Source organism: Leucopleurus acutus, assembly GCF_964270905.1.
Source record: "Leucopleurus acutus genome assembly, chromosome: 2".
Classification (NCBI taxonomy): Eukaryota; Metazoa; Chordata; class Mammalia; order Artiodactyla; family Delphinidae; genus Leucopleurus; species Leucopleurus acutus.
In genome coordinates this window covers 142119584-142146917 of record NC_139143.1, presented here as the reverse complement: position 1 = coordinate 142146917, position 27334 = coordinate 142119584, and positions in this window count along the sequence as shown.

The window sequence follows — 27334 nt, the reverse complement described above, 5'->3', positions numbered from 1 at the left end:
AATCTATAGATTCAATGCAATCCCTATCAAACTACCACTGGCATTTTTCACAGAACTAGAACAAAAAATTTCACAATTTGTATGGAAACACAAAACACCCCGAATAGCCAAAGCAATCTTGAGAACGAAAGAAGGAACTGGAGGAATCAGGCTCCCTGACTTCAGACTATACTAAAATGCTACAGGTATCAAGACGATATGGTACTGGCACAAAAACAGAAAGATAGATCAATGGAACAGGATAGAAAGCCCAGAGATAAACCCATGCACATATGTATACCTTATCTTTGATAAAGGTGGCAGTAATGTACAGTGGAGAAAGGACAGCCTCTTCAACAAGTGGTGCTGGGAAAACTGGACAGGTACATGTAAAAGCATGAGATTAGATCACTCCCTAACACCATACACAAAAATAAGCTCAAAATGGATTAAAGACCTAAATGTAAGGCCAGAAATTATCAAACTCTTAGAGGAAAACATAGGCAGAACACTCTACGACATAAATCACAGCAAGATCCTTTCTGACCCACCTCCTAGAGTAATGGAAATAAAAACAAAAATAAACAAATGGGACCTAATGAAACTTCAAAGCTTTTGCACAGCAAAGGAAACCATAAACAAGACCAAAAGACAACCCTCAGAATGGGAGAAAATATTTGCAAATGAAGCAACCGACAAAGGATTAATCTCCAAAATTTACAAGCAGCTCATGCAGCTCAATAACAAGAAAACAAACAACCCAATCCAAAAATGGGCAGAAGACCTAAATAGACATTTCTCCAAAGAAGATATACAGACTGCCAACAAACACATGAAAGAATGCTCAACATCATTAATCATTAGAGAAATGCAAATCAAAACTACAATGAGATATCACCTCACACCAGTCAGAATGGCCATCATCAAAAAATCTAGAAACAATAAATGTTGGAGAGGGTGTGGAGAAAAGGGAACACTCTTGCACTGCTGGTGGGAATGTGAATTGGTTCAGCCACTATGGAGAACAGTATGGAGGTTCCTTAAAAAACTACAAATAGAACTACCATATGACCCAGCAATCCCACTACTGGGCATATACCCTGAGAAAACCAAAATTCAAAAAGAGTCATGTACCAAAATGTTCATTGCAGCTCTATTTACAATAACTCAGAGATGGAAACAACCTAAGTGCCAATCATCGGATGAATGGATAAAGAAGATGTGGCACATATATACAATGGAATATTACTCAGCCATAAAAAGAAACAAAATTGAGCTATTTGTAATGAGGTAGATAGACCTAGAGTCTGTCATACAGAGTGAAGGAAGTCAGAAAGAAAAAGACAAATACCATATGCTAACACATATATATGGAATTTAAGAAAAAAAATGTCATGAAGAACCTAGGGGTAAATCAGGAATAAAGACGCAGACCCCCTAGAGAACGGACTTGAGGTTATGGGGAGGGGGAAGGGTAAGCTGTGACAGGGCGAGAGAGAGTCATGGGCATATACACACTAACAAACGTAGTAAGGTAGATAGCTAGTGGGAAGCAGCCGCATGGCACAGGGATATTGGCTCGGTGCTTTGTGACAGCCTGGAGGGGTGGGATAGGGAGGGTGGGAGGGAGGGAGACGCAAGAGGGAAGACATATGGGAACATATGTTTATGTATGACTGATTCCCTTTGTTATAAAGCAGAAACTAACACACCATTGTAAAACAATTATACCCCAATAAAGATGTTAAAAAAAAACTTAAGAGAACAAAAATGAGAAATAAATTAATCCACAATTATAGTTGGAGATTTTAAAACTCATTTTTCAGTACTTAAGGAAGCAAATAGACCTCCCCCCAAAAAACTGTCTTTGTTATTTATTTCTTAATTTTCATCAGAGGACATCCTCCATATTAACTCAATATTGTTAAATGTATTGATATTTGTTTTATGGCCAGCCTAAAAATTCCTGAAATACTTGGAAATTAAACTACATAATGCTAAATTGTCCATGAGTCAGAGAAGAAGTCCCAAAGAAATTTGGAAAATATTTTGAACTCAATGGTAATGAAATCACAAAATATCAAAATCTGTAGCATATAGCTAAAGCACTGATTAAAGGGAAACTTATTTTGGGATGGCCAAAAAGTTCATTCGGGTTTTTCATAAGATGTGTGGAAAAACCCAAACAAATTTTTTGACCAACCCAATACCTTTAAATCTTACATCAGAAAAGAATAAACCTCTAAAATTAGTAATCTAAAAATCCACTTAAAGAATGTAGGATTTAAAAAAAGAAAATCTAAAGTAAGTAGTAAGGTAGAAATAATAAACAAAACAAAGTTTGATGCTATAAAAAAATTAACAATAGAGCAAACTAGCAAAACCAAAGTTTAGTTCCTTGAAATATATATTTGGATCCTAGTTAGAATGATCAAACTAGAAAAAAGAGAGCAAATTATCAATATCATGAACAAAGATAGGCTGCTACTTCATTAATCTAATTCCCACACAGAAAAAATAACTATTATAAACAATTTTATGCCAAGAAATCTGACAATTTGGAAATCATGTACAAATTCCTGGAAAGAAACAAAGCCTATATAAAACACTGAAAATAAAAATAGTCTATTAGATAAATTAAATTTATTGACATAAATTTTCCCCCAAGGAAAACACCAGATCGTTCCACTGTAGTACTTTATCAAATTTTCCTGGAAAAATAATACTAACCTTTCCATTAAAATAAAAAAAATTCTTTCATTTTAAAGAAAAAAATGGAATCCTCACCAACTTACTTTATCTGGCTGTCATAAACCTAATATTTTGTCATAAACCCAATATTTAAACCAAACAAATACATTACAAGGAACAAAACTGCCAACCAATATTCCTCATGAATATAGGTACAAAATTTCATAACAGAGTACTGGCAAATCAAATCCAGCAAAATAGAAAAGTTTTACTACATCATGAGATAGAAGAACTGTTCATCCCAGGAATGTGAGGTTAATTTAACACTTAAAAGTCAATCACTGCAAACTGCAATACTGAGGTTACATAAAGAAGAAAATTTTTATGATTATCTCAATGGATACAGGTCTTGCATTTAACCAAACTGAACCCTAAATTTATGATTAAAAAAAACCTCTTAACATACTAAGAATACATAGAAACTTCCTAAACCTGACAAAGGGCATCTATAGAAAAGGCACAATAAGATCACTCTTAATAGAGACTGACTGAATCATTTCCCTTGAGACAGGGAATAAAACAAGGGTGCCGGCGTTCACCATTTCTATTCAGTAATGCACTGGGAAATAAAAAATGTAAAATAGTCTTCATTTGCAGACAACATAATTATTTTCATAGAAAATCCTCAGGAATCTACAAAGCAACTATAATAATTAATAAGTAAATATAGCAAATATCAGGAGACAAATAACTTATTGTCTACATATACTAACAGGCATTTGAAAGATAAAATTATAAATACCATTTACAATAACATCAGTAAAAATATATTTAGGGAGTGTTCACAGCAGCTTTATTTACAAAATCACAAAACTGAAAACTACCTAAATATTCATTAATAGGAGAAAATATAAATATATTGTGGTATATTTACATATTATGAAATGATTTAGTAATAAAACAGAACAGATTACCAATACATGCAACAACATGGATGAATTCCAAAAATAATATAAGCCAAATACCAAGAGTATATAATATGATTCCATTTGTCTAAATTTCTAGTACCAGTAAAGCTGATCTATGGTGAAATAAACCAAAGCATTGGTTGCCACTTTTTGTTTCTAGGCAGTTGAGATAGATTTGGAATGGATACAAGAGAGCTATCTAGGATGATGACAGTGTTCTATTTCTTAATAGGTGTGTGGGTTACATAGGTAATTGCATGTATCAAAGCTAATTAAATGTACATCTGATATCTGTGCATTTTATTGTATGAAAATTATACTTCAATCAAAAGAAAAGAAAACATAGAGGAAAAAGGCATGGAGGAAGAAGAGGAGGGAGAGAAGGCAGAGGGAGAAGGAAAAGAGGGAGGCAAAGAAAATAATGGTCCCAGAAACTGGAGAGAATCTGAGCCAAAGCTTGGGTTTACATTGCCAATAGCTGAGAAAAGCAGAGAGCAGAGCTCTGAAGGGTTAGGGTCCCAGCCAGAATTCTGTAATTTTTCAAGTGGCCAAACTGAATCTTGATACAAAAGAAAAAGATTTTTTGGAAATGTAAGATGGAAAAGATGAGCTCTGAACTCTGCCTTCTGCTCTATTGGTTTCAAATAGCAGTCAGAGTTATAAAAGTCCATTCCCAGGGATTCATCTGTATAGTTCTCTTATTCAGTTCCTTTAACTTGGAATATAAAAGTTTTTCCAAATTGCCCACTGTATTTGGGCCAAAATTTTATGTGAAGAATTGCGTGGCAGGTGTTTTATTCTGTAATCTTTCTTAGAAAGGTTTGTTCCCATGTTTGAATGGAGTCAGTTGTACATGCCCCCTCACCTCAGTCTCTCCTTGCAGCCTTGCCTGAAACCTATACTTCTGGAGTACGGTGGAATGTTAACCCATTTATAATTGCACTGACCATTCATTTCTCTTTCTGTTGCTTTGCTGTGTCAAGCACATCATAGCTAAATTCTTGGCAAAAGATTTTGTGCTTGTAATAGTAGGAAAATAATCCTACTCTGACCTGAAGTGTGTGCACTGGATGGATATGAGAAAAGGCTGAAAATAACCAAGGGAGGGGTGTCTTAACAGCAACAATTGGTATATAAAAGGTATATAAAATTTTCACTGAAACTATGTTGATGTACTTCCAGTCTGTGGGGACAAGATGAGGAAAAAATATCATTTTGAAAGCAGGAACCCCCAAAACCCAAAATAAAATAGGTCATGTCAACCAGGAATATATTTTGTATCATCAACCTACTGGATTGTCATTACTACTCCTTTGTATTTCAGATGGGGAAATTTAGGTTCAAAGATAGACACTAAATAACATGTCCAATATCAAAAATAATAAGTTCCACAAATGGGATTTGTATTTTTATGTATTTAGTTCCACACTACACTCTGTTTTCACTATTTCAGCTTCTCCTATCACTGTAACCCAAGGATCTAGCACTGTGCTGGGACATTGAATGCCCCCAATGAATGTGTTGAATGAAAAACCTATGTAAAAGTTAAGCCCTGCAAGAGATGACTGAGAAGTTCTGGGAGAAAACCGAAGTCTAATACCTATGTCTAGAGCATCTCAATTTTCTTAGAATCACAGGAAACAAGGAAAGCTGAAAATTAACTAACTATATTATGGAGTATTTTGTTCATTAGCAGTAAATAGTAAGAGGACCCATGTATTTCCAAGAATCAGTATTTGAAGAAATGCTTTCATTCATAAATCACTTGAAAAGTTTCTGGCGTAGTTAGGAATTTCAATGATTAGACTCTCAGGCACAAAAGATCAGGGACTTGAAGCTATTTCAGTAATCACTAAGGAAGTGCCTTATAAATTTCATGAAGTCATTTGACCTTCAAATTGCACCAGAACAACCAATCATCATCTATTGTAATGGAGTATGGCAGCCAAATTGATTGACAGTCAATCATATTCCAGTTGAGTTAGATGACATCCATTCAGAGATGGTTATTAACCTTTTAAGGGTTTTTTTTGTTTGTTTTACATTATTTTACATTGAGTTGGTGGTCTTCAGGTTTCAGTGGAGTCCCTGACATTTTATGGATACTTTTGTGGATAGTCATCCTTTGGGGAGAGGTTTCATAACTTTATAACATTAGTAATGAGTTCAGGACACCAAAATTATTAAACACCATCCAAACTTTAAAGTCTAAGGGATGTCTTCAAAGGCCCCATTTCTCTGATGAAAATATCCATTGCGGTGGAAGCTCCAAGCATGGGGCAGAGGTGGGAACACAGATGGCCTCCTCTGAGATCTTTATTCATTGTTGACCTACACATGATCATTTTGATATCCCTTCTCTGATCACAGAAATAAAGGACGGACTAATGGAAGGCAGGTATTTTGCAGAGTCCAGAGTTATTTTCAGCATAGTGTAAAAATCTGACCATGTATTTTCTTCCACAAGGCCTTGGGATATAGTCTAGTGGCTATCCAGATTTTCTCTTTATAGAAGTGGTTTTCTGGGAGATATTATTTTTCTAGGGTATACAAAAAACCTGCAATATTTCTGGAAAAGCACCCACAATGTTCTTGAAGCATCTGAACATATAAAAATTAATGAAGGTAAGTCCACCTATATGACATTCTGGAAAAGGCAAAACTATGGAAACAGTAAAAAGATCAGCAGTTGCCAGGGAGGAGAGAGGAGGGAGGGATAAACAGGTAGAATACAGAGCATTTTTAGGAAAGTGAAATTATTCTGTAATGGTAGACACATGTCATTATATATTTACCAAAACCCACAGAATATACAACACCAGGAGTGAATGCTAATGTAAATTATGGACTTTGGGTGATGATGACGTGTCAATGTAAGTTCATCAATTGTAACAAACATACCACTCTGGTACAGGATATTGATGTAGGGAAGGTTGTGTCTGTGTGATGGTGGGGTATATGGCAATGTTCTGTGCTTTCTGTTCAATTTTTCTCTAAATCTAAAACTGCTCTAAAAAACAAAGTCAATTTTTAAAAAATTAATGTTGTAATAGGAAACAAGGCACTATGTTATGGTGAACTGGGCTGGTTCTCAGTATTTCCCAATATAAAGCTCTGGGGATCCTGGTTTGGAACACCTGCTAAGGCTTCAAAGGCAATGAAAGCCTTTCCCTCCTCTTAGCCAAAAATCAAGGTGGCAAGATGTGTCCTAAGGAACAAGGCTTTTTTTATCTTATCATCCAAATGCATGGAAGGAAAATGTAAAAACAGGAAACAAAACCACATTATGCAATTTTTTAATCACACAGTACCCACAAAAAGACCCAATCTGACAAAAAACCCCTTTAGGAGGAAAAAGAAGTTCAGAGAAAAAGATAGAGATGGGCATCCTTCCCTACTAGAGCCCTGCTCATTAATATTACTCAATGTCCTTGTGCCTAACATTAGATTTTCCAAACAAGCTACTCAGATTGATTGAATTCCCATATAGATTCTCCTTCAGAGGAGAGACGAACCAAATGAAGTAATTCAATTGACTTGCCAATTTAATTTTTCCAGTTATTGGCATTCTAGTTTATTTATCTATCTCCTGGTAGGTGTTTATTCTTGTATATCCAAAACCCAGCATGGTCCCTGTATGTGGTAGATGCTCAACAAATGTTTTTATGTTAAAAAAATGATTATCTTGAAATTGGTATTCTAACACTTTAGAGCAGTGATTCTCAAGATATGGTCTCCAGGCTAGCAGCATCATTACCTGAGAAATTACTGGAATGAGCCCCACCCCAGACCTACTGAATCAGAAACTCTGAAGGTGGAGCCCAGTAATCTGAACTTCAATAAGCCCTCCAGGTGGTTCTGGTGCATGTTAAGTTCCAGAAACACCTTTTTATAATCTAGTCTAATAGAATAATGAAGTTCCTAAATCAGCCAGATGAGATCATGACAACCCTACCAATTTCCTCCTTCTGAATTGCTCATTGATGGCACAAATGGTCCTACTGGGGTGCATCCGGAAGCTGACAATTTTCTAACAGTATGTTTACTAAGAGATGTTTTCCATGGTGAATTCAACAGATCAGGATGAGCTGTATAAACTCTGATGTTTGTCAACATAAGGCTGCAGTTATTACTTCAAGAATGTGTTGAAATTATCCAGGCTCATAGAATGGCAGGCAAATAAGAATGGCAATTTTGAATTTATAATAAGAAGTATAACTATCACATAGACCATAATAATAATCATTATATTTCCTCTATAGCCAGACCAACCTGGGAAAGTCAAGAAATTCCTTCAAAAACAGGCAAGCAAACCCAGGTGAGTTTACTGAATGGTATTAGTGTTTAATGTAAACAAGCTCAAATAATAATTTTAAAAAGGCTAATATTTATTGAGTACTTTCTAGATGCCAATCGCTATACTAAGTAATTTACATATATTCTGGCATTTAATCCTCACAACAGCACTATGAGTTGGGTATAATACTATCCCCATTTGCAGATTAGAAAACTGAGGCTTAGAGAGGTTAAATAGTCTGGCTAAAGTTACCCTGCTAGTAAATACCAGGGCCAAGATTTAAATCTTTGTCTGTGTTACAACACAGCAGTGCTATTAATTACTACACTGAGCTGTCTGCTATAAGACTAACACAGCCCTTCCCAACTCTAGGTGACCTTGGCAATGGGGCCATAATAATTGCAATCCCTTTGTCAAGACTTTTTCATTAGAGGACAAAGCTAAAATGGGCTCCACCATTGGCCACCTAAATAACTTTCTTGTTTTCCTCCATATTTCTGTTGCCTGACCAATATCTCTTAAACTCTGGGGGCATTTCCTTTAACTATGTGAATATATTTAATCAGGTTAGAGTCAGGGACTTCAGCTGGAGAACTCATATATCTTTTGAATGACTTTGTATATCTGTGCTCTAATTCATTTATGATCTTACGATTTTTCTCTTAGATAGAAGATAACCTATTCTCTTAGATAGAGAAACTTGTTTTGCCACATTTATGATTTTCCAGAGAAACCCCTCTCAGTATTCCTCAATTACCAGTAACTCAAACATCAATGGGGAAAACTTCTATAGAGACCATGGATAACATAAAACAGAATTTCCATAATTTTTTTTTATCAACTCCTCAAAACTCATAAAAGTTGAGGAGGGGGGTGAAAACCAAGGGCCTCCAATGTTTCAGGCATAGTTTCTTTCCATTATTTCATCTAATCCCCACATGAACTCTATCAACAACTCTGTTTTATGAATGGGGAAATCTAGGTTCAGAAAAGGTAGATTCCTTGAGGGATTTTTGTAACAGAGAAGAGCAAACCTGACTCCATATTGGATCTATTCCTTTAGCTCTAATCCTTGTGTTCTCTTGCCTCTGCTTGGTCATGCTGGCTCTGTACCTTTCTAAAAGAATGTTGCCTATAGAGTGAAATATACATGATAGCCCATTCTCAGGTCTCTGACCTTTAAAAAGTTGCAGAACAGAAAATAAAAATTGTCTTCTTGGAGGTTTACAGGAACACTGTGACCAGACCTACATGGACAGCTGTAAGAACAAAGGATTCTGGCACCAAGAAGTTTGCAACAACCAGCCACACCCCATCCCCTTTTAGTATAAAGGAAGCCTGAACTCTAACTAAGGCAAGATGGTTCTTTGGAACACTAGCCCACCACCTTCTCCGTCTGCAGGGTTTCCAAATAAAATTGCTCTTCCTTGCCCCAAAACCTCATCTCTCGACTTACTGGCCTACTGGCCTGTCGTGCGGCAAGCAGTACGTGCTTGGACTCAGTAACAATTTGAATCAAGGTCTGACTGTTACTAAAGCCTGGCCTGCGCTTATTTCTCTGCTCCACACTTTCTGTAGCTTCACTGTGAAGTTTCAAAGGTTTTTTGGAGGTTGTCTGGAGGTCAACTGAAGAGCATAGCCTTTCTTCTACCCCATTATATCCTTATAATCTCTTCCATTTTGATGATGTCTTTCATCCTACCAAATAATTTGACAGATTTTGCATCCTCTGTGGCTTTGAAAAGCATGGGTAGATAGGTAGGGAGCTAAGTTGGACAGCCATAAACATCTTTGATTAGCAGGTCAGGAAACAAAATCTCAGAAATATTAATTGTCTCAGCTAGGGTCACCTATCTGTGAAAGGTAGAAATAGGGCTATACCAAAATCTTCTAACTTTTGTAGTAGTTGGACCACTACACCATGTTCTAGGACAGAGCTCTGCTCTGGTTTCCAACATACGATACATGGAGGAGCCCAGCATGGGTTTTAAGAAGTAATAGGACCATGACTGTAGCATCAATGCACACCCAAAGGTTCCAAAAAATTAGTACTGCTTTACTAAATCTCAGACATCACTGAAAAGGGGACGCATTTTCTGATGTTCTCTGTGAAATACATGTTTTTAAACTCAGAGTCATCATGAGAAACAGCCCTATTTTCCTCACTTCTAGGACTTCCCCACAAGCAGGACCAGCAGGAAGGGAACCTAGTACCAGCTGCGTCTAGCCAAGTCATGCCCACTGACCTGCTTCTGCTTAGCTTTTCCTTTTAACAAGTCAATGCTCAGAATTGTAATCATCATAGATGCTTCTAATTTCAATAGTGGATGCCTCTTGGTTAGGAGGTTATTTGGTCTCTAGGTAGCAGCGAGCAGGCTGTTTTCTTTTTCACTCTTGGCATTTATTCAGGCCCCCAAGGGCTAGTTAGTGACCAGCAAATCCAGTAAAAACAGAAATTGTTACCTAATAAAACACCAAGAGACTTTCCAGGCCTCAGGGCAAGTAACACCCCTGCCCTTTCTAATTCTCAGACCACATTCCAAGTACAAAACGGAATCATTTTTGTTTTCAAAGTGATGCTAATTTATTAGCCATGGTGCAAATGTTGAGTGTGGTAATGGGACTTCAAAAAGAATGTCTGCAGTCCAGAAAGCTTGAGGGGAAAGGGAAATCAATTGAGAGGAGGACAGAATCCAGTAGAGTTCTCCCAGACCAAACTGACTACACTCAGCAATTTATCCACTCACTTTTCTCCTCATTCATTAGTTCTTTTATTATTGACCTACTAGATTTCAGGAACTTCCTAGTATACATATATTTAATATATGATGCATTTTTTTCACAGAAACCACAGTTGAGTCTGGGACGCAGACAAGTAAACAGAGCACTGAAGAAAAATTTGTTGCTAAGAGGATGGTGGGAGATGTCAGAAAAGCATCACAGTGGTAGAAGATGTCAGGCAAGGCATGAAGAGAATATAAAATTTTTGAAAGGTGATGAATCTTAAAGGATGATTTACACAAACATTATTTCAATAAAACCTCAGATCTTCCAAGGAATAATTAAAAGTGTGTATGTAAGAGAAAGTCTCTATGTGGGATGAAACAACTTTACAAGAATCTCAAATCTTATCTGGGGTGTTTCTCACCTCTTAGAATCTCTCTCAGGCTTTCTCCTTAGGGGAGACTTGTTTAAGTAAAAGTCTTTATTACTCAGGGTGTTTGTTTACATGCAAAAACCAAAAAACAAACAAAAAGACTCTGGCTATCTTAAGCAGGAAAGGAATTTACTGGAAACTTATTAGGGACCCATCCCATTGACAGCAGTTTGGAAGAGCAGACCTGGAAAACAAAGAGAAACCAGAAGAGCTACAAAAGGTCAGGAAGCAAAAACAGAACAATGGTTGATCAGGAGTAAACCGGTTTTACTCTGTGCCTCAGAGAGGTAAAGTGATTTTCCCAAGACCGCACAACAGCAAAGTATGCCTGGAGCCTCCAGAGCTGAAAGTAATTTTTAAGCACTTCTCCTCTTGGGCCCTGATATGGACACTTACCATTTTTTGACCATCAATATCCTCTTTCCCTATCACATACCTGTTTTTGTTGTTACTTACCTTAAAATTTTAAAAAATTGCAATGAAATACACAACACAAATTTTATCATCTTAAGCATTTTTAAGTGTACAGTTGAGTGGCATTTCACATTGTTGCGTAACCATCACTACCATCTATCTCCAGAATTCTTCCATCTTGCAAAACTGAAACTCTGTATCCATTAAACAATAACTCCTCATTCTCCCCTCTCCCAGACCCTGACATCACCTGTATTTGCATTCTTATATCCCTTTTGCAGAATCTTCCAGGTTGTGTGGTCCTGCAGGAAATGGCTGCCTCTCACTAGATCTTCCATTTCTTGCCCAGATAACCCAGCAAGTGCCAGGTAACTTAAATTCAGCCAATTCAATGCTTTCTCCCAGGAGTTTGTATCTTCAGTAAGACAAAGATGTGGAGTTGGTTGGAGATCTAATCATGGGAAGCTACAAGGACATGTGACCTACCCAATATCACACAACACATTAAGTGGTAGAGCTGGGGTATCAACCCAAGCAATCTGAAGGCAGAACCCACAAAGCTATCGAAAAGCCACATTTTTCCACTTGTTGAACAGAAAATTTGGTGAGTTTCTTTCCATATTAGACCATAGGAATATAAAAATATACAAGAAAAAGGTCCCTGCCCTTAAGAGGTAGTGGGGACGTAGATTAACAATTAAAGTCAAATGTGATGGTCATTTCTATAAGATTTGATGGGAATATGCACAAAGAAAAGCCTAAGTTGGCCCAGAATGTGGGAAAGAATTTCAAAGGACTTAGTACTTGAACCAGCTCTTAAAGTTTGGCTGATAAGTATGCACCGCAAGCAAACCCTGGAGAGCTCAGAATATGAAGATGCACTGAGACATGAGAGGCCCCAAAGTTCCATGAACTATAAAAAAGCTCAGAAATTGCTAGATCATGAAGTGAAGGATGAGATATGGCCAGAAAAGATTCATGACAAGTGGTTAGGGCATAGACTGAGAAGGAGGAAGGGGCTCATGCCATAGAAAGTAGTCTTTTTTTAATCCTCTAAGACTATAATTACAAATAGGAAATCCTTGGACCCTCCGTTCATAAACCATTCCACTGAAACCATATAAAATATTGTTGGTGGATGTTTTTCTTAAGGAGAAGACCCTGGAACTTACATCATATTTTTGTTGTGGTAGGTAGAACCTGGGGCATGGGGTAAAGATAATGGAGAATGCTTGAGGTATTCCAGTTTTCGATGCTCCTGTATACCACCCAAAATGTACCTTTGCCGTTGGTAATTTACAATGTAACCCCCACATGCGCAAAACTGTCAATGCTAGTACTTAACACTGGGGTGGAGGAAGAATGTGCATGAAGGTGGAGAATTGGGAGCAGGGGAATGTGAAATGGAAGGAGACTGTGATTTATTTTTTCCTTTGGAGTAGCAGCATGCTGATTGCCAAAACAGTGAGCTCATCCTGAATGTTAATGCAGTGAGTGCCAGGTGAATAAACTGTCTGTTATTAAATTTCACCATGCAGTAAGTGCTTTTGTCCCCTCCTTTCTTGGGTAATCCCTGCTGTCACATAGTATATCAACTTTGGGAACATTGGTCTCCATTAACATGGAAGGAATAGAAACTATGTGAGAGAAATCCTTGCACAGATAGTGATTAACTGGAAAAGGAGCTTTGTTAGAGCACTTTTTAAAAAATTCTATTTATGTTAGTGGAGTGGTAATAAAATCTACCTTCCCTTTCTGATTTTATTACATGTTTTAAGGCAGGGAATACTGGGGTGTAATATTTCTTCTCTCTCACCTTTGGCACCTTAAACTACGCATATAGAAAGTTCCTTAAGATGGTATGCCTCACTAATCTGAGTTAAACTATATCAATTTAGCAAATCACTTAGCAAAGAAATAGTGAGAACCTTGTTAAGTATAGGGATTGTAGGAGCACCCCCCGCTTTCTCTCAGCTTAAATTCTAGTGGGAGACAGACCTTCAGTGGCTAATAAAGGTACAAATGAGACTAAACTGTGCTCCACAGAAAAAGACAACATAATTTGGTGTTTAAGATTTTAGCAGTGGAGTCAGATAAGCCTGCACTAGAATTCTAGCTCTGCAATTTAACAATTCCACAACCTTGGGCAAGTTACATAATCCCCTGGGTCTCCCCAAAATGGAGATGGTAACACTGCCTCTAGCTTTTGTGTTTTGTTGTTGTTTGTTTGTTTTGTGGATTAGAGACACATTGTATATGAAGAGAGATCAAGATGGCAGAGTAAGAGGATTCCGGGCTCGCCTCACTTCATGAACACAGCAAAACTACAGCTACATATAGAGCAGCTGTCACTGAAATCAACTTGGGGACTAGCAGAACAGCTCTTCTACAACCAAGGCTATAAAGAAAGATCCACACAAAGTCTGGTAGGAAGGGAAGAGAAGTGATCTGGTCAGTACCTGCAACCCTAGTGGGGAACACAGAAAAGAAGGGGGATATCATGGGCTAGGGGATCCTCCCTGGGGAGTGGGGTTCAAGCCACATATTAGGTACCCCAAACCTGATATCTGACATGAGAAAGATGAGCCCCCTTAATGGTTTAAAAATCATTCTAACCATAGGACTGTTAGAAACCAAGACACCAGTGCCCATGAAGAATTCACACACAGAGAAGTCAGAAAGAGAAAAACAAATACCGTATGCTAATGCATATATATGGATTCCAGAAAAATGGTACTGATGAACCTAGTGGTAGGGCAGGAATAAAGATGCAGATGTTGAGAACAGACTTGAGGACACAGGGGGGAAGGGAAGGCTGGGATGTAGTGAGAGAGTAGCATTGACATACATACACTACCGAATGTAAAATGGATGGCTGGTGGGAACATGCTGCAAAGCACAGGGAGATCAGCTCCATGCTTTGTGACTGCCTAGAGGGGTGGAATAGGGAGCGTGAGAGGGAGACTCAAGAGGGAGGGGATATGGGGATATGTATGTGCATATAGCTGGTTCACCTTGTTGTACAGCAGAAACTAACACAACATGGTGAAGCAATTATACTCCAATAAAGATGTATTTAAAAAGAAAATATTCACACACAAAATTGCTCACTCTCAGCCACAGTCGGGAGACAACAGGTTGAAAACTGCCTAGAGCTCTGGCTGGTTTACCAGATCACGTCAGTGCCCTCCAGCCCACACTGGGCTCTTGCTCCAGGGCCTCTTGCTTCAGTGCTGCTCCCCACTAAGGCAGAGGCTGCCATTGTCAGTGAGAGTGCACACACCTGGAGGGAACAGAGCAGGCTCAGACACCAGCCCTCACTCTGACCAGGGTGGAGGCAGCCATTGCCAGCTCATGTGTCCTTACACACACTCCAGAGGGAGCAAACAAAGATAGCTCCAGGGTGGAAACCACTATTGCAGGAGTGCACATCCCTGTGCACATTTGGGAGGGGATGGGGCAAGCTCACTTGTGTGGCACAAGCCCCTCTAGCTCGACTCAGGTTTTAACCAAGGTATGCACATGGTGTGTGTGGGGGTGTGGGGGTGTGAAATCATCACAGAAGCTCAGGCTCCAGCCATGCTCCAAACCAAGGTGGAGACTACCATCAGACCTAGGAGAAAACCAACTCCCTCAGGGCTCCTACTCCAGCCTCTTGGGCCCCAACCCCATCCCCAATCAGGCAGAGATGGCCAATGAGCATAGGAGAAGCCCTAGCTGGCACCTGGTTCTGGCTCTAGCCCCTCCAACTCCAGCGCTACCTCCCACCAAGGTAATAGTTGCCAGCACACCTTGGGGAAGGATACAGCTGGTGCTCACTTCATATCTAGCTCTCCCACCAAAGCCACTGGATACATGCAGGCTGCATAGGGACATTCCCACACAAGGACACATCCTCAAAACCAAGATAGGTAACTGTTTTACCTAATTTCATAGAGAGAGATAGAGAAAGTTAAACAAAATGAGAAGACAGAGGAATATGTTTCAAATGAAAGAACAAGGAAAAGAACCTTAAAGAAACCCTAATAAAACAGAGATAAATAATTTATCTGATAAAGAATTCAAAGCAATGGTGACAAGAATGCTAACTGAACTGGGAAAAGAGTAGATGAACACAGTTAGAATTTTAACCAAGAATTAGAAAATATAAAAAATAACCAGTCAAAGCTGAAGAATACAACAACTGAAATGAAAAATACACTAGAGGAATTAACAGTGAGTTAGATGATACAAAAGAACTCATAAGTGATCTGGAAAAAAAATAATGGAAATTACCCAATTGGAACAGCAAAAAGAAAGACAAATTTTAAAAGAGAATAGCTTAAGGGACCTCTGAAACAATATCAAACATACCAGCATTTGCATTGTAGAGGTCCCAGAATGAGAAGAGAGAGCAAAAAGTGTAGAAAATATATTGATGAAATTATCCCTGAAAACTTCCCAAATCTGAAGAAGGAAACAGATATCCAGGTACAAGAAGCAAAGAGAGTCCAACACAAAATTAACCCAAAGACATACATGCTAACACATATCATAATTAAAATGGCAAAATTAAAGTGAGAATTTTAAAGTCAGCAAGAGAAAAACAGAGTCACATAGAAAGGAAGCTCCATAAAGCTATCAGATGCATTTTCAGCAGAAACTTTAGAGACCAAAAGAGAATAACATGATATATTTAAAGTGCTGAAAGGGAAAACTACAACCTAGGATACTCTATGCAGCAAGGTTATCATTCACAATTGAAGGAGAGATAAAGAGCTTCTCAGACAAGCAAAAACTAAAAGAGTTCATCAATACTAAACTGACCTGACAAGAAATGTTAAGGATCTCCTTTAAGTGAAAAAGAAAAGATTACAATAAGAAATAACAAATTATAGGAAGGGAAAAATCCCACTGGTAAAGGCAAATATATAGTAAAGACTGTGGGTCAACTACCTAAATAAGCAAGTACAAAGGTTAAAAGATAAAAATTATAAAATCAACTGTAAAAAACAGATACATGAAGATGTAAAATATGATAACAAAAACACAAAACTTGGTGGGAGGGAGTAAAAGTGTAGAGCTTTTAGAATGTGTCTGAACTTAAATGACTATCAGTTTAATCCACTAGATATAATTACAGGTCAACATATATGAGCTCCATGGTAACTACAAATTAAAAATCTAAAACAGATATACAAAAAATAAAGAGAAAGGAACACAAACATAACACTAAAGCATATCATCAAACCACAAGGGAATAGACTAAAAGAAGGATACAACAGAGAAGAATGATAAAAACAATCATAAAACAATTTAAAAATGGCAATAAGTAGTACTGCTTATCAATAGTCACTTTAAAAGTCAATGGAATAAATGCTCCAATCAAAAGACACAGAGTGGAACAGTATGGAGGTTCCTTTAAAAACTAAAAATAGAACTACCATAGGACCCAGCAATCCCACTACTGGGCATATACCCTGAGAAAACCATAAGTGAAAAAGAGTCATGTACCACAATGTTCATTGCAACTCTATTTATAATAGCCAGGACATGGAAACAATGTAAGTGTCCACTGACAGATGAATGGATAAAGAAGATGTGGCACAAAATATACAATGGAATATTACACAGCCATAAAAATAAACGAAATTGAGTTATTTGTAGTGAGGTGGACAGACCTAGAGTCTGTCATACAGAGTGAAGTAAGTCAGAAAGAGTAAAACAAATACCATATGCTAACACATAAATATGGACTCTAAAAAAAATGGTTATGAAGAACCTAGGGGCAGGACAGGAACAAAGACACAGACCTACTAGAGGATGGACTTGAGAACACAGGAAGGGGGAAGGGTAAGATGGGACAAAGTGAGAGAGTGGCATGGACATATATACACTACCAAATGTAAAATTGATAGCTAGTGGGAAGCAGCCACACAGCACAGGGAGATCAGCTCAGTGCTTTGTGACCACCTAGAGGGGTGGGATAGGGAAGGTGGGAGGGAGGGAGATGCAAGAGGGAAGAGATATGGGAACATATGTATATGTATAACTGATTCACTTTGTTATAAAGCAGAAACTAATACACCATTGTAAAGCAATTATACCCCAATAAAGATGTTAAAAAAAAAAAGAGGGAAGAGATATGGGGATATATGTATATGTATAGCTGATTCACTTTGTTGTAAAGCAGAAACTAACACACCATTGTAAAGCAATTATACTTCAATAAAGATGTTATCATAAATAAATAAAAGTGCTTTGCTGAAAAAAATTTAAAAAGACACAGGGTGGCTGATTAGATTTAAAAAAAAAAAAAAGACCCATCTATATGTTTGCTACAAGAGACTCACTTTACAGCTGAAGACACACAGAGACTGAAAGTGAGGAGATGAGTAAAAGATATTCTATGCAAATATAAATAAAAAAGAAGCTGGGGTCACAATACTCATATCAGAGAAGGTAGATATTAAAACAAAGTCTATGATAAAAGACAAAGAAGGACATTATATAATGATAAAGGGATGAATACAAAAGAGAATATAACATTGTTAACATCTTTGCACCTAATATAGGAGCACCTAAATATATAGAGCAAATATTAACAGACATAAAGGGAAAACTTTACAATAATATAATAATAGTAGGGGACTTGAACACCTCACTTACATCAATGGAGAGATCATCCAAAAAGAAAATCAATAAGAAAACAGTGTTCTTAAATGACATATTAGACTAGTAGGAATTAATGTAATATCTACAGGACATTCCAATGAAAAGCAGCAGAATACACATTCTTTTCAAGTGTACATGGAATATTCTCCAGGATAGATCACATGCTAGACCACAAAATAAGTCTCAACAAATTTAAGGAGATATAAATTATTTCAAGAATTTTTTCCAACTACAAAGGTATGAAACTAGAAGTCAATTATAGAAAGAAAAATGGTAAAAAAAAAAAATACAAAATACAAACTAGTGGAGAAGAAAAACATCCTACCTAAAAGCCAATTGGTCACTAAAGTAATCAAACAGGAAATCATAAAATACCTTGAGACCAATGAAAATAAAAACATGTTTCTAAAATCCATGTAATGCAATAAAAGCAGTTTTTGTTGTTTTTGTTTTGTGGTAAGTGGGCCTCTCACTGTTTTGGCCTCTCCCGTTGCGGAACACAGGCTCCGGATGCACAGGCCCAGTGGCCATGGCTCACGGGTCCAGCCGCTCCGTGGCATGTGGGATCTTCTCAGACCGGGGCATGAACCCGTGTCCCCTGCATCAGCAGATGGACTCTCAACCACTGCGCCACAAGGGAAGCCCTAAAAGCAGTTTTAAAAGAGAAATGTATAGCAATACAGACATACATCAAGAAAGAAGAAAAATCTAAATTAACATCCTATCCTACCATCTAATGGAATTAGAAAAAGACAAAAAAGAAAAAGACAAACCAAAGTCAGCAAAAGGAAGAAAATAGTAAAAATCAGAGATGAAATAAATAAAACAGAGGCAAAAAGCAATAGAAAAGATCAATAAAACCAAGAACTTGTTATTTAAAAAATAAACAAAATTGATATACCATTAGCCAGGTTGATTAAGAAAAAAAGAGAGGACCAAAATAAACCAAATAAGAAATAAAAGAGGAGATAATACAACCATTATCATGGAGAAACCAAATACTCACAAGAGAATACTATCAATAGTTATATGCCAACAAATTGGAAAATCTAGAAGAAATTGATAAATTCCTATATACGTACAATCTTCCAAGACTGAATTAGGAAGAAATAGATAATATGAACAGACATTACTAGTACTGAAATTGGATCAGTAATCAAAGAACTTCCAACAAACAAGGGTTGAGGATGAGACAGCTTCAAAGAATTCTACCAAACATGTAAAGATGTGTTCAAACTATTCCAAAAATGTGAAGAGAAGCAAACATTCCCAAATTCCTTCTGTGAGGCCACCATTACCCTGATACCAAAACCAGACAAAGACACTACCAAAAAAAAATTACAGGCCAATATTCTTGATGAATATAGATGCAAAAATTTCTCACAAAATATTAGCGAAGCGAATTCAACAATATATAAAAAGGATCATACAACACAGCCAAGTGGGATTTGTCCCAGTGATGAAAGGATGGGTCAATACCTGTGAATCAATCAGGAGGATACACCACATTAACAAAAAGAAGGAAAAAAATCACAAGGTCATCTCAATTGATGCAGAAAAAGCATCTGACAATATTCAAAGCCCATTCATGATAAAAACTCTCAACAGTGTTGGTATAGATAGAACGTACCTCAAATAATAAAGGCCATTTATGAGAAACCCACAGCTAATATCATACTCAATGATGACAAACTGAAAGCTTTTTCCCTGAAATCAGGAACAAGACAAGGATGTCAACTCTCACCATATCTATTTAAAATAGTATTGGAAATCCTAGCCACATCAATCAGATAAGAAAAAGAAATTATATGCATCCAAATTAAAAGGGAATAAGTAAAACTCACTATTTGAAGAAGACATGCTACTACATATATAAAATATTAAAGTTTTCATCAAAAAACTATTAGAACTAATAAATGAATTCAGTGAAGTTGCAGGATATAAGATTAACATATAGAAATCTGTTGCTGTTCTCTACACTAATAATGAAGTATCAGAAACAGAAATTTAGAAAACAATCCCATTTACAATCACAAAAGAATAAAATACCTAGGAAAAAACAACCGAAGAGATAAAAGACCTATAGTCTGATAACCATAAGACATTGATGAAGGAAATTGAAGAAGATACAAATAAATGGAAAGATACCCTGTGTTCATGGATTGGAAGAATATTGTTAAAATGTTCATACTATCCAAAGTAATCTACAGATTTAATGCAATCCCTTAAAAAATATCCATGGCATTTTTCACAGAACTAGAACAAACAATCCTAAAATTTGTATAGAACCAAAAAGACCCCAGATAGCAACAGCAATCTTAAGAAAAAAACAAATCTGGAGGTTTCACACTTTCTGTTCTTCAGACAATGTTACAAAGCTAGCAAAATCAAAATAGTATTGTACTGGCACAAAAACAGACACATAGATCAATGGAACAAAATAAAGAGTTCACAAATAAATCAGCACACTTAGGTCAATTAGTCTATGATTAAGGAAGCAAAACGATACAATAGGCAAAAGACAGTCTCTTCAGTAAGTGGAGCTGGGAAAACTGGACAACTCCATGAAAAAGAATGAAATTAAAACATTTTCTAACACCATATATAAAAATAAACTCAAAATATATTCAAGGCCAAAATATAAGACCAGAAACCATAAAACACCTAGAAGAAAACATAGGCAGTACACTCTTTGACATAAATTGTAGCAATGTATTTTTGTATATCTTTTCACGCAAGGGAAATAAAAGCAAAAATAAACAAATGGGGCCTAATAACTTAAAAGCTTTTGAACAGTGAAGGAACCATCAACAAAACAAAAAGAATCTGTTGAATGGGAAAAGATATTTGCAAATGATATGTCTGATAAGGGGTTAAGATCCAAAATGTATAAACATCACATACAACTCTATATCAAAAACACAACCCAATTAAACACTGGGCATAAACTATGGAAATTAGTATGGAGGTTCCTCACAAAATTAGAAATAAGACTACCATATAATCCAGCAATTCCATTCCTAGGTATATATCTGAAAAAAACTATAACACTAATTCAAAAAGATACACAGGGGGAAACCTGCAAGATGGCAGAGGAATAAAACATGGAAATCACCTTCCTCCCCACAAATACATCAGAAATACATCTACATGTGGAACAGCTCCTACAGAACACCTACTGAACGCTGGCAGAAGACCTCAGACTTCCCAAAAGGCAAGAAAATCACCACGTAACTGGGTAGGGCAAAAGAAAACAGAAAAAACAGAGACAAAAGAATAGGGACAGGACCTGCACCTCTGGGAAGGAGCTGTGAAGAAGGAAAAGATTCCACACAGTAGGAAGCCCCTTCACTGGCGGAGAGGGGGCTGGCAGGGGTGGAAGCTTGAGAGCTACAGAGGAGAGTGCAGCAACAGGGGTGCAGAGGACAAAGTGGAGAGATTCCCACACAGAGGATCGGTGCCAACAAGCACTCACCAGCCTAAGAGGCTTGTCTCTCTACCCGCTGGGGCGGGTGGGGGCTTGGAGCTGAGGCTCCGGCTTTGGAAGTAAGATCCCAGGGAGAGGACTGGGGTTGGCTGCATGAACACAGCCTGAAGGGGGCTAGTGTGCCACAACTATCTGGGAGGGAATCCAGGAAAAAGTCTGGAAATGCCTAAGAGGCAAGAGACCATGGTTTCCGGATGCGCGAGGAGAGGGGATTCAAAGCACCGCCTAAACGAGATCCAGACACGGGTGTGAGCCGCGGCTATCAGCAGAGACACCAGAGACAGAAATGAAATGCTAAGGCTAATACTGCAGCCACCAAGAAGCTTGTGTGCAAGCACAGGTCACTATCCACACCTCCCCTCCCAGGCGCCTGTGCAGCCCACCACTGCCAGGATCCCGTCATCGAGAGACAGCTTCCCTGGGAGAACACACTGCTCACCTCAGGCTGTTGCAACATCACGCTGGCCTCTGCTGCTGCAGGCTCGCCCTGTATTCCATACCCCTCCCTTCCCCTGGTGTGAGTGAGACAGAGCGCCCTAATCAGCTGCTACTCTAATCACGTCCTGTCTGAATGGGAACGGATGCCCTCAGGTGACCTACATGCAGAGGCAGGGAGAAATCCAAAGCTGAACACCAGGAGCTGTGTGAACAAAGAAGAGAAAGGGAAATCTCACCCAGCAGCCTCAGGATCAGAGGATTAAATATCCACACTCAAGTTGATGTACCCTGCCTCTCTGGAATACCTGGATGGACAATGAATCATCCCCAAACTGAAGTGGTGGACTTTGGGAGCAACTGTAGACTTTGGGTTTGTTTCTAAACCTAATTTGTTTCTGGTTTTATGTTTTTTGTAGTTTAATATTTAGAGTTTATTATCATCGGTAGTTTTGTTTATTCATTTGGTTGCTATCTTTGTTTTTTTTATATAGATATATATTTTTTTTCCATTTTCTCTTTTTGTGAGTGTGTATGTGTATGATTCTTTGTGTGATTTTGTCTGTATAGCTTTGCTTTTACCATTTGTCCTAGGGTTCTGTCTGTGGGGGGTTATTTTTGTTTATTTTTTGATGTTCATGTTGTTTTTTAGTATACATTTTAGTGCTTGTTATCATTGGTGGATTTGTTTTTTGGTTTGGTTGCTCTCTTCCTTCTTCCTTTCTTTCTTTTTTATTACTTAACTTTTTTATTTTTAATAATTTTTTTAATTTTTTATTTTAATAATCTTTTCCTTCCTTCCTTCCTTCCTTCCTTTCTTCCTTTCTTTCTCTTTCTTTCTTTCTTTCATTCGTTCTTTCATTCTTTCTTTCGTTCTTCCCTTCCTTCTTTCTCCCTTTTATTCTGAGCCATGTGGCTGGCAGGGTTTTGGTGCTCCAGCCGGGTGTCAGGCCTGTCTCTGAGGTGGGACAGCCGAGTTCATGACATTAGCCCACCAGAGACCTCCTGGCTCCATGTAATATCAAATGGCAAAAACTCTCCAAAGATCTCCATCTCAATGCCAAGACCCAGCTCCACTCAACGACCAGCAAACTACTGGAAACCATATGCCAAAAAACTAGCAAAACAGGAACACAATGCCACCCATTAGCAGACAGGCTGCCTAAAATCATAATAAGGTCAGAGATACCCTAAAACACACCACCAGACACAGTCCTGCCCACCAGAAAGACAAGATCCAGCCTCATCCACCAGAACACAGGCACTAGTCCCCTCCACCAGGAAGCCTATACAACCCACTGAACCAACCTTAGCCACCGGGGGCAGACACCAAAAACAATGGGAAATATGAACCTGCAACCTGTGAAAATCAGACCCCAAACACAGTAAGTTAAGCAAAATGAGAAGACAGAGAAACACACAGCAGATGATGGAGCAAGGTAAAAACCCACGAGACCAAACAAATGAAGAGGAAATAGTCAGTCTACCTGAAAAGACTTCAGAGTAATGATAGTAAAGGTGATCCAAACTCTCGGAAATAGAATGGAGAAAATAAAAGAAATGTTTAACAAGGACCAAAAAGAAATAAAGAGCAAAAAAACAGTGATGTACAACACAATAAATGAAATTAAAAATTCTCTAGAAGGAATCAATAGCAGAATAACTGAGACAGAAGTATGGATAAGTGACCTAGAAGATAAAAGAGTGGGAATAATACCACAGAGCAGAATAAACAGAAAAGAAAGAAAAGAAAAGAAGACAGTCTCAGAGACCTCTGGGACAACATTAAATGCACCAACAATCAAATTATAGGGGTCCTAAAAGAAGAAAGGGATTGAGAAAATATTTGAAGAGATTATAGTTGAAAACTTCCCTAATATGGGAAAGGAAATAGTTGATCAAGTCCAGGAAGCACAGAGAGTCCCATACAGGATAAATCCAAGGAGAAACATGCCAAGATATATATTAATCAAACTATCAAAAATTAAATATAAAGAAAAAATATTAAAAGCAGCAAGGGAAAAACAACAAAGAATATACAAGAGAATCCCCATCAGGTTAACAGCTGATCTTTCAGCAGAAACTCTGCAAGCCAGAAGGGAGTAGAAGGAAATATTTAATGTGATGGAGAGGAAAAACCTACAACCAAGATGGCTCTACCCAGCAAGGATCTAGCTCAGATTTGAGGAGAAATGAAAACATTTACAGACAAGCAAAAGCTAAGAGAATTCAGCACCACCAAACCAGCTTTAAAACAAATGTTAAAGGAAGTTCTCTAGGCAGGAAATACAAGAGAAGGAAAAAACCTACCGTAACAAACCCAAAACAATTAAGAAAACAGTAATAGAATACACATATCGAATATTTCCTTAAATGTAAATAGACTAAATGCTTCAACCAAAAGACATAGACTGGTTGAATGGATGCAACAACAAGACCCATATATATGCTGTCTACAAGAGACCCACTTCAAACCTAGGGACATATACACACTGAAAATGAGGGGATGGAAAAAGATATTTCATGCAAATGGAAATCAAAAGAAAGCTGGAGGAGCAATTCTCATATCAGACAAAATAGACTTTAAAATAAAAATGATTACAAGAGACAAGGAAGGACACTGCATAATGATCAAGGGGTCAACCAAAGGAGAAGTTATAACAATTGTAAATATTTATGCACCCAACATAGAAACACCTCAATACATAAGGCAAATGCTAGCAGCCATGAAAGGGTAAATCAAAAGTAACACAATCATAGTAGGAGATTTTAACACCTCACTTTCAATGGACGGATCATCCAAAATGAAAATAAATAAGGAAACACAAGCTTTAAATGATACATTAAAGAAGATAGACCTAATATTTATCGGAAATTCCATCCAAAAACAACAGAATACACTTCTCAAGTGCTCATGGAACATTCTCCAGGATAGACCATATCTTGGGTCACAAATCAAGCCTTGGTAAATTTAAGAATATTGAAATTGTATCAAATATCCTTTCTGACCATGCTATGCAACTAGATATCAATTACAGGAAAAAAATCTGAACAACATACAAACACATGGGGGCAAAACAATACGTTACTACATAACCAAGAGATCACTGAAGAAATCAAAGGGGAAATCAAAACATACCCAAAAACAAATGATAATGAAACACGACAACCCGAAACCTATGGGATGCAGCAAAAGCAGTTCTAAGAGGGAAGTTTATAGCAATACAATCCTACCTCAAGAAACAAGAAACATCTCCAATAAACAACCTAAACTTACACCTAAAGCAATATGAGAAAGAAGAAGAAAAAAATCTCAAAGTTGGCAGAAAGAAAGAAATCATAAATATCAGATCAGAAATAAATGAAGAAATGAAGGAAACAATAGCAAAGATCAATAAAACTAAAAGCTGGTTCTTTGACAAGATAAACAAAATTGATAAACCTTTAGTTAGACTCATCAAGAAAGAAGGGGAGAAGACTCAAACCAACAGAATTAGTAATGAAAGAGAAGAAGTAACAACTGACACTGCAGAAATATAAAGGATAACGTGAGATTACTACAAGCAACTATATGCTAATAAAACGGACAACCACGAAGAAATGGACATATTCTTTAAAAAGCACAAACTTTTGAGACTGAACAAGGAAGAAATAGAAAGTATAAACAGACTAATCACAAGCAGTGAAATTGAGACTGTGATTAAAAATCTTCCAACAAACAAAAGCCCAAGACCAGATGGCTTCACAGGTGAATTCTATCAAACATTTAGAGAAGAGCTAACACCTATCCTTCTCAAACTCTTCCAAAATGTAGCAGAAGGAGGAACATTCCAAAACTCATTCTGTGAGGCCACCATCACCCTGATACCAAAACCAGACAAAGATGTCAAAGAGAAAGAAAACTATAGGCCAATATCACTGATGAAAATAGATGCAAAATCCTCAGCAAAATACTACCAAACAGAATCCAACAGCACATTAAAAGATCACTCACCATAATCAAGCTAGATTTATTCCACAGATGCAAAAATTCTTCAATATATGCAAAACAATCCATGTGATAAGCCATATTAACAAATTGAAGGAGAAAAAGCATACGATTGTCTCAATAGATGCAGAAAAACTTCTGACAATATTCAACACACATTTATGATAAAAACCCTCCAGAAAGTAGGCATAGACAGAACTCACCTCAACATAAAAAGGCCATATATAACAAACCCACAGCCAACATCGTTTTCCATGGTGAAAAACTGAAAACATTTCCTCTAAGATCAGGAACAAGACAAGGTTGTCCACTCTCAACACTATTATTCAACATAGTTTTGGAAGTTTTAGCCACAGCAATCAGAGAAGAAAAAGAAATAAAAGGAATACAAATTGGAAAAGAAGAAGTAAAGCTGTCACTTTTTGCAGATGACATGATACTATACATAGAGAATCCTAAAGATGTTACCAGAAAACTACTAGAGCTAATCAATGAATTTGGTAAAGTAGCAGGGTACAAAATTAATGCACAGAAATTTCTTGCACTCCTATACACTAATGACGAATAATCTGAAAGAGAAATTAAGGAAACACTCCTGTTTACCATTTCAACAAAAAGAATAAAATATCTAGGAGTAAACCTATGTAAGGAGACAGAAGACCTGTATGCAGTAAACCATAAGACACTGATGAAAGAAACTAAAGATGATACAAATAGATGGAGATATATACCATGTTCTTGGATTGGAAGAATCAATATGTGAAAATGACTATACTACCCAATGCAATCCACAGATTCAATGCAATCTCCATCAAACTACCAATGGCATTTTTCGTAGAACTAGAACCAAAAATTTTACAATTTGTTTGGAAACACAAAACACCTCGAATAGCCAAAACAATCTTGAGGATGAAAAACGGAGCTGGAGGAATCAGGCTCCCAGACTTCAGACTATACTACAAAGCTACCGTAATCAAGACAGTATGGTACTGGCACAAAAACAGAAATATAGATCAATGGAGGAGGATAGAAAGCCCAGACATAAACCCATGCACTTAAGGTCACCTTATCTTTGATAAAGGAGGCAAGAACATACAATGGAGAAAAGACAGCCTCTTCAATAAGGGGTGCTGGGAAAACTGGAAAGCTACATGTAAAAGAATGAAATTAGAACACTCTCTAACACCATACACAAACATAAACTCAAAATGGATTAAACACTTAAATGTAAGGCCAGACACTATAAAACTCTTAGAGCAAAACA